The 12,905-nt window shown below is 44.1% G+C and overlaps 1 protein-coding gene across 7 annotated transcripts in view; it reads left to right on the top strand.

The window, feature by feature from the left end:
* Nucleotides 1-12,905, top strand: part of ZNF385C (zinc finger protein 385C) — a 160,172-nt gene that overhangs the window by 41,468 nt on the left and 105,799 nt on the right. The window lies entirely within an intron of this gene.

Raw genomic sequence — 12,905 nt, 5'->3', positions numbered from 1 at the left:
TTATATACATTATTTACACAATGGGCCCCACGGGATTGGTTAATTCCGGAATTCACCTGTAGGCCAATCAGGTTGCGGATTCACTTCCACCTGGAGCTGGATTGGGTGGTTCCTGTGGACCAATCAGACTGCTGCATTCTGGAACCTATTGTTCTAGGACCAATCAACTGCTGCATTCTGAATCCTATTGTTCTAGGACCAATCAGACTGCTGCCTTTTGGATCCCATTCAACTCAGTACATAATAGGAGTTGTAGTCAAAAACATCTGTAGGGTACCAGGTCAGCCTGGATAGCTCAGTTGGTTAGAGCATGGTGCTGATAATGCCAGGGTTTGCAAGTTCAATCCCTGTATGGGACAGTTGCATATTCCTCAATTGCAGGGGCTTGGACTTGCAACTCTACAATTCTATGTTTTCCATTGTCCCTTTCCAAACAGGTTGGGGAAGCCTGCTCTATAGTTTTATAGGTTCCTCGTTCTGCCTTTGTCCGAGTGAAAACATTTCCTGACTGTTGCAAGTGATGCAGTGTGTGGAACCAAGCAGTGTTCAGTGCAGGCTGTGCAAGCTCATTCAGAGCAAAGCTTGTGTGATTTAACAGGAGTGAACATACTTGCCTGGGGCACACACACTGAAGATGTGGACCCAGACCATGTATTTATTTACTCATGTTCTCTGGTCACCCTCAGCCATTGTTTGGCTGTAATTTGATGAGTTGCTTTGGAGTCCTAAAGCGTCTTTCACCTTGGCCTGTGCAGCTTAGAGGGAACTTGTTAGAGTCTGGAATCTGAATTTCAAGGGCTTGAGGTCCATGCATTTGTGGTCCTCTTCACCTGAGCTTTCTGACTTTATTGATGTAGATTGGTTCTGTGCAGCCTTGTAAAAGAGCCAGTCACCTGGCTGCCTGTGTGACAAGTAATTTTCCTCCAGGCAACTGGGGAGTTACCCCTACGGTACTCTTTTCTCCTTTCGACCAAATACGTGCAGACTGTTTTTGTGGATTGGTTTGCAAGGCTGGCTTTTGTAGTCCAGGATGCTTTCAATTAAATTCAGCAGGCAACACACCATACTTGCAGGTGAATCAATATGGTTAAAAAACAAACGGGGGTCAATTTCTCAGTAGACAATTTCTCATACAAAGTAGAACATCCTACTTTGGGGGGGGGACCAACCCCCCCCCCTTTTCCTCAGTGCTTACGGTATATTCTTAGTTTGAAAGTTATCCTTTTTAAAGAACAATACCTTGAGTAACTTCTAACAAAATTAGTAACAAAATAAAAAAGATTCAAGAACCACTATAACTTTATCATGCAATTTGAGGTCTATTTGTTTGTCCTCCTTTCTATCTGTTTTTCCTTCTTCGGTTTTTGTCTTTCCCCCTTTCCTGCTTTCTGTCTTTAAAAAAACCAACAATTAGTGTAGTTATAGTCCATGAATTTAGAAGAAACTGTGAACAGAATTTGGAACAGATTTAATAAAAGTTCTATGCCTGTGCAAATCACTCCAGCAGTTCTTCTTCCTATTGTATTGGTAATGTAGGGCACTTAAATGTTGTTCAGTGACAGAAGACATACTTTGCATGCATGTAGTAGCAGTTTCAGTCACTGATGTTATTGGTTTAAGCCTCACGCAGCAGTTCTCAACCTGTGGGTCCCAGATGTTGTTGGACTACAACTCCCATCATCCCTGAGCCTTGCTAGCTAGGGGTGATAGGAGTTGTAGTTCAACAACATCTGGGGACCCATAGGTTGGGAAAGGCTGGGAGTTGTGGAAGAAAGGCAGGATTGGGAAGAACCACTACCTAAGAATCTGGGGGATTCCTGCCTTAGCCCAACCTTTCCAAATGCCTGGAGTAGCTTTGTAACTACATTCACAAATTTATCTTTAATAAGGTGAAGAATGACTGTGAATACACTCTTGCAATCAATGGGAATTAAGTTGCATTGATTTCTGTGTGTCGAAGCATGACTACCCTGAATCCAACCATGTATAAATAGATAAATATGCATAACCTACCCCCCACCCCAGTACAGTGGTACCTTGGTTCCCGAACTCAATCCGTTCTGGAAGTCCGTTCACCTTCCAAAATGTTCGCAAACCAAGGCGCGGCTTCTGATTGGCTGATTAGTCCCAGAAACAATGCTGACAGCCAAAATGGATGTTTGGCTTCTGAAAAATGTTCGCAAACCGGAACACTTACTTCTGGGTTTGTGGTGTTCGGGAGCTGATTTGTTTGGGAGCCAAGCCGTTCGGAAAGCAAGGTACCACTGTACTGACATGGAGAGGGATTTAGACTGGCCGCCGAATCAGTGTTTAGCTCACTGATCTGTACATACAGATGACAGGTCTGTGAAATCTGGCTGGAGTGGACTTAACACCAGTGCAGAACCTGCTGTGGCCATGGATAAAGCATTCTGACTGTTGCAGGAAGATGACCCTTGGGGGTCCCTTCCAACTCTTCGATTCTGTGAGTCCATGATTCATCAGTCTTAGATTGCTCACCCAAATAGTGTCAATCCCTATCCTCAGGCTATTCCGGCTCCCAGTAGTTTTAGTAAGCTGGTTGCAGCCTCTGCAGTGACTCTAATTTACTTGCTTAGAACATGACGATCTGAGAGCTGGAGGTAAATCCGTCACCCAGCAGGGGTGGCAGAGGAAAACGCCAAGTCTTCTGTGGTAGCTGTAACTTAGATGTAATTGAGTAGGATGACACACTTGTCCTGAGGCTGTATTTGTCTCCAGCCCACACAGGCCGGGCATATTCTTTTGGGAAGGGGATGCCTGAGGAGTGAAGTTTGCAACTCCTCTTGACCCTTTGCTGCTGTCTTCGATACAACTTGTAGTGGAAAATGGCTTCACTAGGGTACAGTTGCAATAGCAAAATGTTCCAGATTTATAGCTCTTTCACGTCTGGAGCTTAATTTCCAGACGGGCCTCAACTCTCAGCACTTGTTTTCCCTGCTGACAAGTAAAAACTATGCATTGATCATTCCCAGATATTAGCAGGGTTAACATTCTGAAACAGTGTCCACCTGTGGGACAAATAATTTAACTGGGTTTAAGGTAGAGGTAAAAAACCAAAACAATGTTGATTGACAAAATTATTTCTGGTGCCACAGTTGCAGCAAGTTGGGGACAGGATCCTTGTTTTAAAATAAATAAAAACTCACCCTGGCTTCATCACATGCTCAGAACAAAGGTGGACAGGTAGACCTAGAGTAAGGCTGGAGACCTTAAGTTTTTGTGTTACTGGGGAGAGCAAGGGGAGAGGACTGCAATAACACATTGCCCAGACTGTGAGGTTAGCTGGTTTGTGAAGCTTTTTAATATTTCTAAACAACTGGTTGTCCCTTCTGCATCACTTCTAGGGCTAAGAGGATCATGGGCTGCTGTTGAGATCTCACAGCTGGAAGGACCTGTAGTCCTTCCCCTGGACAGCAATCCAGGTACCATAGGGAGCCTGGATTTCCCCCCGCACTGCTTCTCTAGACAGGATGATGAGTAGTAGAAGTTGTGGTTGCCAATCAGCCAGGATGCTTCCCCAACCATCATTGCTGTGTTCTGCTAGACAATCTCTATTGGGGTCTACAAAACCAAGGAACTCCTCATCCTGCCAGATTTTGACAGGTTCTGGCGATAAGGTGCAGTGGCGAGTACTTTTTAATCGAAAGTTGCAAATCTGAAGCACTGAGCCAGCTCCTCCTCTGTGTGTTTCCCTTCTGCAGTGTCAAGTCCAGATCTGACTCCAAACACACCTTAAGAAATGAGTTACTCTGCCTTCCTTGTGCAGAACAAACTGTATGGCACTCTTTTTAAAAAGTGTTTCTAATTCACAGCTTTTTCTTTTTTCTTAATTTAATTCTTTTTTTGAATTTTTAACAAATGTAACAACACATAATTCCCTCAATGTTTTGACTTCCCACCCTTACCTCCATGATGTTTTTATTCCCACCCTTTTTTTAAACTGCATTATGAAACATACTTTTACCTATTACATATTTCCTCTTTTACAATTACTTTTTCCATTTCCCTTATGTGCTCATACTTCAAATCCTGCCCGCAATTTCATTTGACTATAATACTTTCTTAGGTAATCCAAAAGGGGGCTCCACTCTTCAATAAAAAGTTTTGTTGCTTTGGTCGATTAAAATTAAAATGGACTGTGTGGAAATGGAAAAACTGACAGCAAGACTAAGAGTTCTAATTGACAGCTTTTTCAACTTCCAACCCACCAACACAGGAAGTCCCGAAAAGAGATGTTCTCAAGTTTGCGGAGCTGACATTATGCTGGCTTGATAGGATGCCAGACTAGCAGAGGCAGCGAATAGTTTCAACAGCGATCAGGACAGTGCCTTTTGTACGGTGTTGTGCACAACAGAGCGGATAGATACTCATAAATGGCTCCATCCTGGAAGCAACCCGGCTGTGTGAGTGGGTGGAGCAGCAGCAGAGCAACCAGTTATTTAGCAAGAGGTGTGGTGGAATCTGCATCTGTAGAGATCATTAAGAGCCGTTAAACAAGTGTTTGGTTGGATTTGTTTTCAGCGGCATCGAATCCTGTGGCAGGAGTAACCAGAGAACCTTTTGCAGTTACTTCCAGCTGCCTATTGGAGGGTTTCCATAAGTGGAAGAGGGATGCACAGTCCTTTGACAATGGTAGCTGTTATTTAGCTGTATTCATGCTTCAGCCTCAAGGACACGGGTGGCGCTGTGGTCTAAACCTCTTGGGCTTGCCGATGAGAAAGTTGGCAGTTCGAATCCCCGTGATGGAGTGAGCTCCTGTTGCTCTGTCCCAGCTCCTGCCAACCTAGCAGTTCGAAAGCATGACAAAAAGTGCAAGTAGATAAAAAAGTACCGCTGTGGCAGGAAGGTAAACAGCATTTCAGCACGCTTCTCTGGTTTCAGAAGCGGCTTAGTCATGCTGGCTACATGACCCGGAAAAACTGTCTGCGGACAAACATCGGCTCCCTCAGCCAGTAAAGCGAGATGAGCGCCGCTACCCCAGAGTCGTCTGTGACTGGACTTAACTGTCAGGGGTCCTTTACCTCTTTTTTATGCTTCAGCCTCAGGGAAGTGAGCTTGATTTGACGCACTTGACTCATCCGTCTAACTTGATGGCTTTGTGGTTCAGTAATTGAATGCAGCAATCCTTTAAACTTAACTCTGTTATGACCCAAGCCTCTAGTACAGTGTTTCCCAAACTTGGGTCTCCAGCTGTTTTTTGGACTACAACTCCCATCATCCCTTGCTAGCAGGATTAGGTGTGATGGGAAATGTAGTCCAAAAACAGCTGGAGACCCAAGTTTGGGAAACACCGCTCTAGTACAAGGGTGGCTAGCCTGTGGCCCTGCAGATACTGTTGGTCTCCAACTCTCATCAGCCCCAGCCAGGATGGTTGTTGGCCAGGGATGATGGGACTTGTTGTCCAGCAACAACCAGAGGACCACAGGCTAGCTACCCAGATACCAGAAGCATACTTCTTTGTAAAAGACCAGCTTTTCTTATGTCCACCACTGTGTGCAAGGCTGCTTGAAAAAGGCGTTGAAATTAAAACTCAACACCTTTAGCATTCCTGTGCACTTGCACTGCACCTCTGGGGTGAAGGAAAAGCGTTGCTAGGAAGTGGGCAAATGTTGCTAGGTTTGTGCATACTCTGTCTGGTGACAAGCTCCTTTGATGGCACACCTGCCAGCAATATGAAGTGTGCAAGCCTAGCAACAGTTTCTTTCCCCTTCACTCTGTGTGTCCCAATACGGCTGTATCCAAGTGCAGTGGCTGATCTCTCTTTATTTGGCATTACTCACACTCTTTGCTCTGAGAAAGACTAGGGCTGGGCGATATCTCGATATATTGTCCAAAACCGGTTTAAAGTCCACACTGTATTGTGATAGAGGTTTCATAATTTTTGACCTGGCAATATATCGTGAATTGTGTGTTTGTGTGCTATGCAAAAATCATAATGCGGGAAAAACTGTGAAGCCAATGCTTCTACATAGCTCCATCCAGAGGTCTGTTCTTAATCTGAAACTGTTCTTAACCTGAAGCACCACTTTAGCTAATGGGGCCTCCTGCTGCTGCCGCGCCGCCAGAGCACAATTTCTGTTCTCATCCTGAAGCAAAGTTCTTAACCCGAGGTACTATTTCTGGGTTAGTGGAATCTGTAACCTGAAGTGTATGTAACCCAAGGTACCACTGTATAAGTATATCACAATGTTTTTTTTAAAAAAGGTAAAGGACCCCTGACAGTTAAGTCCAGTTGCAGATGACTCTGGGGTTGCGGCTCTCATCTCACTTTACAGGCCCAGGGATGTGGCCAGCATGACTAAGCCGCTTCTGGTGCAATGGAACACCGAAACCAGAGCAGCGCACAGAAACGCCATTTACCTTCCCGCCACAGAGATACCTGTATATCTACTTGCACTTTTTGGCATGCTTTCGAACTGCTAGGTTGGCAGGAGCTGGGACAGAGCAACAGGAGCTCACCCCGTTGTGGGGATTTGAACCGCCGACCTTCTGATCGGCAAGCCCAAGAGGCTCAGTGGTTTACACCACAGCGCCACCCGCGTCCCTAGATCACGATGTTTTCTTCTGTTTTCCTTGCTGTCTTTTGGACCATCTGAAAACAGACTTTTGAGTGCTGGTGGTGGTCTTCGGAAGACATGATTGTACTGCTCTCCAGTTGTACTGGAGACATAATTGTAATGCAGCCAATAAGACTTGGATGGAGGCACCATTTCCCATAGTGTACACCAGTAGTTTCCAACCCCATTTTTGGTTGGAGAACCCCGCAATGTGTTGCTATGTCCAGCAGAAACCCACCCCCTCTCTTTGCCTCTTAAAGGTTTTTTTTTTAAAAAAAAAAATTACAGCTAAAACTGGTACAGTGGTACCTCAGGTTAAGTACTTAATTCGTTCCGGAGGTCCGTACTTAACCTGAAACTGTTCTTAACCTGAAGCACCACTTTAGCTAATGGGGCCTCCTGCTGCTGCCGTGCTGCCGGAGCACAATTTCTGTTCTCATCCTGAAGCAAAGTTCTTAACCTGAAGCACTATTTCTGGGCTAGCGGAGTCTGTAACCTGAAGCGTCTGTAACCTGAAGCGTCTGTAACCTGAGGTACCACTGTAATAAGCAATTTATTTAAAAATATAAGGGGAAAATCAAGTGCCTGGGGAGGTAGATTGTAAAATTCAGTGGACGCTCTCCCACCTTGCCTAGCAAATCTTCAGAGAACTCTGGTTGAAAAATGTAAGTGTGCATGCACAGGTACTTTTGCTTCTCATCAAACAGACACTGCTGGTTTAAAGTGCCAGGGGAAAAAAGAAACATATTCCATTCAATGGAGATGAAAGTGAAATGAGCGTCTACTCAGCAATCAGTCTTCAGCTCTTTGGGAAAAAAGAACATGTCTTCTATCTAGAAAACTTCATGCTGATATGCACATTTATATACAGTTTTGGGCACAGTGATCTTAAGACGTTCAAGGCAAAATGTTAGCAAAATATAGACATAGTCTATTTATATACTGCATTTCCCACAGATTTGCGCTGAAAGTAGTTTACCAAAAAAAATAAGCTTAAATACAGTAATGCATGCATGGCCGCTGACTTGTGATGTCTCTCAAACAGGATTATCATTAGCCACATTTGTGAAGGATGGATCTGTCAGTGGGAATTAGATATGAGAGTAATAGGAAAACTCGTGCAGCTGGCTGAAGAGCTTTTTGCTGAAGTGTGGTGTGCTTCACAAGCGGAACCTATGCAGTCAGAAGTAAGTGCCACTGACTGCTTATGACGGCTTGCAGTGACGCTGATCCTAATAAATTGGGTATTATTCTATGCACTTCTGGTTCCTCCTCCCCTCCTATGTCTATATGCACAGCTGCTGACATTTTGGGGCTCTCCTTCAGGGCATGGCTATGGGAACTGTCACAACAACCTCTTGCACTTCAAAATTTACCACTACACCACTGTATCTGGCTGGCTAATGTTCGAAACAGACTCCTAGGCTTGGAATGAGATCCTTTAGGATTAACTATGAGAATTATTACATTTCTAGAAATACAAGCCAAATCGCACAAGGAAAGCTTGCAGGACAAGCAAGGAGCCAAGCTAGATAGGACACTGGAGATCTGAGAATTAAGATCTCATGGCAGGGAAATTGCGCCGGAAAAAGTGTGGGATGAACTCATAATTAACGGAAAGATGTGTAAACACTCAGCAAGCAAATCGGGATCAACGCTCATGGTCACATAGCCACCTTGTAAACAAATTGGAATGAATGCTCGGGGAGGAAAAATGAGACACAGTCTGACTTTGTGCAAGCAAAATAAGCTGAATAAACAGGTCATCTGCGGACGAGCCCTTAAACCACAGAGAGGCAGATGTAAACACTGGAAGCCTGTTCTGTTTTGCATCACTGAAGACTTAGAACTTACTGTTGGGGGCGGAGAAGCTGCAAGTCTCAGGTTGATGATTTTTGTGTGGGCCAAAGACCAGTATCTACATGGGAAGGTGCAATTGCATAATATTTTCTATAATATTTAGGGAGAAGGCTGAATGAATTGGCCTTTGCTCTTCCCCTCCCACCTGGTAAATAAAACCTTATAGGCATACACTAAATGGTTAAGGAGTTGTCCAAGGTTCTAAAAATACAGCCTCCTTGGGCTACCAAGAATTACTTTCCATAACTTTCCCCTTAAAAGTGTGTGTTGGTGTCCCCGAGAGAGTCTCCCCTCCCTTATCTACTTGAGCCCTGTCTATAAACCAGACCCGTTTCAGATTTATTTGTGCCATTCTGAATTCTCGCTAGTGTTTGTCACTGCCATGCACCTGCTCCACCTTTTCCGCTTTATCCTCCCCCCCTTTTGCAGCATTGTGTTTTATGGCATTATTAAGATTTAAAATAGAAAAAAGACCCCGGGTTATGGACTGTATTACGAGAGCTATAAAACTGACCTCAGGGGATTATAAATGAGGTGGCCAGCCTCTCTTCCTGACAGCTTGCTTACTGTTTTCAGATTTACTGTCAACCCAACGTGGTTTGGGAGTTGTAATTCCTACAACTGGCCTGTTGTTCAATGGGAGTGTGTGTTTAAAGTTAGTTGTAGCTAGAGAGCAAGAAAGGAGTGAATTATCCACTGTAGCAGAGAGCTTGGAAAGAAGAAACCAATTCTGACTGTGCAGATAAAATATAACTGAATAGAGTTCTACAGGATGTGTTGCTAGTGTGTGAAAACGGTCCAGATCCAAGGATCCTCAGGTATGCACCTCCAGATGGTGGAAATGTCAGCCGCCATCTTGGCTCCCAGGCATCTATCTTCACTTGGTCCCAAGTGGCTGATAACAAAGTGCAAAATGCGCCTGTCGAAGTTCGAACTGCATCTATCCCCCACCCCAGTCTATAATGAAAAGACATACCGTATATCATATGTATCATTTATCAGACATGCAGCTCATTAATATTGTTTCATATATTTCAGGGCTTCCATCCTAGTGCTGGCCAAACTTACAGGGCTAAGCCTCATTGTAGTATAACACAAAAACTCTGTACTGTAGAGTGTTTCTGTCCAGTGTTCCAGTTAACCAGCCATGCCACTTACAGGACACTCCATTCCAGTCCTCCTCCCACCCAATTTCCCATCCTTTATCAATAGTCTGTCAGCTTTCCCTGCCCAGTGAGCGCACTCGATCCTCATTCATCTGCTTCAGGGGTTCTCCCCCTTAGGATATTATTTTCTCTCCTTTTTGTACTTCTGCAAGTCCATACTCATCTCTTCCCCATTCCCAAAATTGTATTTTATAGGATTTTTTAAATTGCACAGCAAAAAACAAAAAACCAAAACCTACTCTGGGGGTAATACAGACAAAATTTGTACACACAGTATATATTTGGCCTGTAACGCAAATATTGTAGCAAAGAAAAGTTAGGGGGAACCTAAAGCTGACTTTGTGATCCACACTCACCTCTGAACTTCAGAAATGTAGCAAAAAAGGTATTGACTGTGCAAAATGAGATGCTGGATATAATCTCCCTTGGACTTTAAGATCTTATATTGAAACTCCCTCGAACTTTGTGATCTCCCCTGCACTTTAAGCTCTTACATTGAAACTTGGTATGCATGTTCATGACACAATTCTGCATTCAAAGTTTGAAGGCTGGCCTGATCTGTGGGACTGTTTTTAAGGGAGTGGCAGGAAATATATATTCTATGCAGGCCCGTGTAAACTGTTCATCTTGAAGAAATGACAAGGCTTCCCAGCTGGAAAGTCAGATAGAAAAGAACCCAATCAAACAGCAAACAATGAAATACAATTTTGTGCACATGTTGTTGAGGGGGTATAACAGCGGATAGCTCAAACTTATTATGAAGGGATGCTTCTTCAACTATGTGATTTACCTGTCTGTTAGGCTGGGGAAATGGGAGACAAATACCCGAGCATGTTCAGATGCTTGGGTAAAAGGGAGCAGTGTTTTCCAGAGGCTTAGCACTTGGCAAAGTCATATAAAAGTGCAGAGTGAATATCGCAGGCTTGGTATCATGTTGCATTTTGTTTGTGTTGGGGTGCGAAATGGCTCTCTGTGCTTACACTTTTTCCTGCTGTGGTCCAAGCAGCCCTTGCTTGGAAGTAGGGGTGCTTGAAAAGGTATTAATGCAAAGTGCTTTTTTGAGTTGTCCCGGAGTGTGACTTCTGACCTTCTTTTATTTCAAAGAGATTTAGACATCTGTCAAGGATCTCTTGCCATCCATCATCCACATCCAGTGTCCCTTTTGCTCCTTCTCTCTCTCTCTCCCCCCAACCCCCTCCCCCTCACATTGCTGCTTGTTCTGACAGCTGCTGCTGGAAGATCTTCCTTTTTTATTTTAAAACCCCGGCCACTTAAGGTCTTGTTAAGGGACAGAAGTTTGTCTGCTTTAGCTGAGGATTTAAAAAGAAGAAAGAAACTTGCCTAAAGCATCTTGGCTGCCGTAGCCTCCTGCTCGGGAATGCAGTCGTAAAAAGTGCGGCTGTAAGCGAGCCATGTGCAGAGTGATTTCCCTAACCACTAAATAACCGCAATAGCTATCTACACAGATGGGTGTAGCTCGTCTTTCATAGAATCATAAAGATCATACAGTTGGAAGGAATCTTGGAAATAACCCCCTACGATGCATGTTTAGCCTGGAGAAGAGGAGGTTAAGGGGTGATATGATAGCCATGTTCAAATATATAAAAGGATGTCACATAGAGGAGGGAGAAAGGTTGTTTTCTGCTGCTCCAGAGAAGCGGACACGGAGCAATGGATCCAAACTACAAGAAAGAAGATTCCACCTAAACATTAGGAAGAACTTCCTGACAGTAAGAGCTGTTCGACAGTAGAATCTGCTGCCAAGGAGTGTGGTGGAGTCTCCTTCTTTGGAGGTCTTTAAGCAGAGGCTTGACAACCATATGTCAGGAGTGCTCTGATGGTGTTTCCTGCTTGGCAGGGGGTTGGACTTGATGGCCCTTGTGGTCTCTTCCAACTCTATGATTCTATTCTATGATGCAGGAATATCCAGCTGCCCCTTACGGGGATCAAACCTGCAACCTTGCCATTACCAGCACCACACTCTAACCAACTTAACTATCTGACTTGGTCATAGCGTAGCTTCCAAGAAACCACGAGTCTCAGTATTGGACCTCAGAGCTGCTTGCTGTGACCTCACCGTTAAATTGCATTTCTTGTTGCTTTTTTTCCTCTTTCCATGGCTACATAGGCAAGGGTGAATTTGCCCTGCTGTGTATTCTGTGTACTTCACAAATTCCCGAATTAGAGGCTGACACTGGAAATATGGTCCAGGGCTGAGCCCCACTTGAGGTTCAATCTCAAATTATACATGACATTAATCACATGCCATTGTTCCCTGACATATTATTTTCATATATCAAGAAGCAGACACAGGTATCATTTCCCTATGGACCAAATGCATCTCAGGGGGAGGAGTCTGTTCAGAGGAGAAAAGTGGACCGCGAAGAAAGGGTCAAAATGTACTGGTCATCGGCTGGAGACTGCAGTATTGGCAGTTGCTTTAGAAAAGGACATACAGTCGTACCTTGGATCCCAAACGCAAGTCGAACGTTTTGGCTCCCAAATGCCGCAAACCAAGAAGTGAGTGTTCCGGTTTGCGAACGTTCTTTGGAACCCAAACTTCCAATGCAAATTCCGCAGCTTTTGATTGGCTGCAGGAAGCCGCAATTGGAAGCCACACATTGGTTTCTGAACGTTTTGGAAGTCGAATGGACTTTTGGAACGGATTCTGTTTGACTTTCTGAGGTACCACTGTATGTGTATGTGTGTGTGGTTAATATTATATACAGTTTAAGGACATACAGTTGTGTATGTATGTGGGTATGGTTAATATTATATACAGTTTAAATCTAAGATACAGAGATGGTACTTCTAAAATTGAACAAGCCTTGCAATAATGAGAAACTCTCCTCCTAAACCCATTGGCAAGACTCAATTTGTGGGCAAATCTCTTCCAGTCAGTTGTCCCACAGAAAAAGTTTTGTTGGAATGAGTGCCTGTGTACACACAATACATTTAAAGCATATTTCATGCCCCCCCCCATCCTCGGATCTGTAGTTTGTTAATGGTGCAGGAAATTAAAACTCGGGGGGGGGATAAACTACAGTTCCTAGGATTCTTTCGGGGAGGACGTGTGCTTTAAATCATAGTATGTATGCACACAGCGCCTGGCAAGGCACATACAACGCAATGTAGCTCCACAGAATGACTAATACCATGGTAATTATCACACCTAGAGTTCTCGTTATTAATTCTGTTCATCTGTTTGGGGAGAATGGCAGATTGCTGAATTGCAGTGCCTAATATTCCAGGAGGGACAAATGGGCACCGGAGAGATTAAGTGAATGAGATGAGCACATCC

This window comes from Podarcis erhardii (assembly GCF_964252035.2).
Source record: "Podarcis erhardii genome assembly, chromosome: 13".
Lineage (NCBI taxonomy): Eukaryota > Metazoa > Chordata > Lepidosauria > Squamata > Lacertidae > Podarcis > Podarcis erhardii.
Note: the sequence above shows the minus strand (reverse complement) of the source record. Positions and strands in the feature narration are given on the sequence as shown.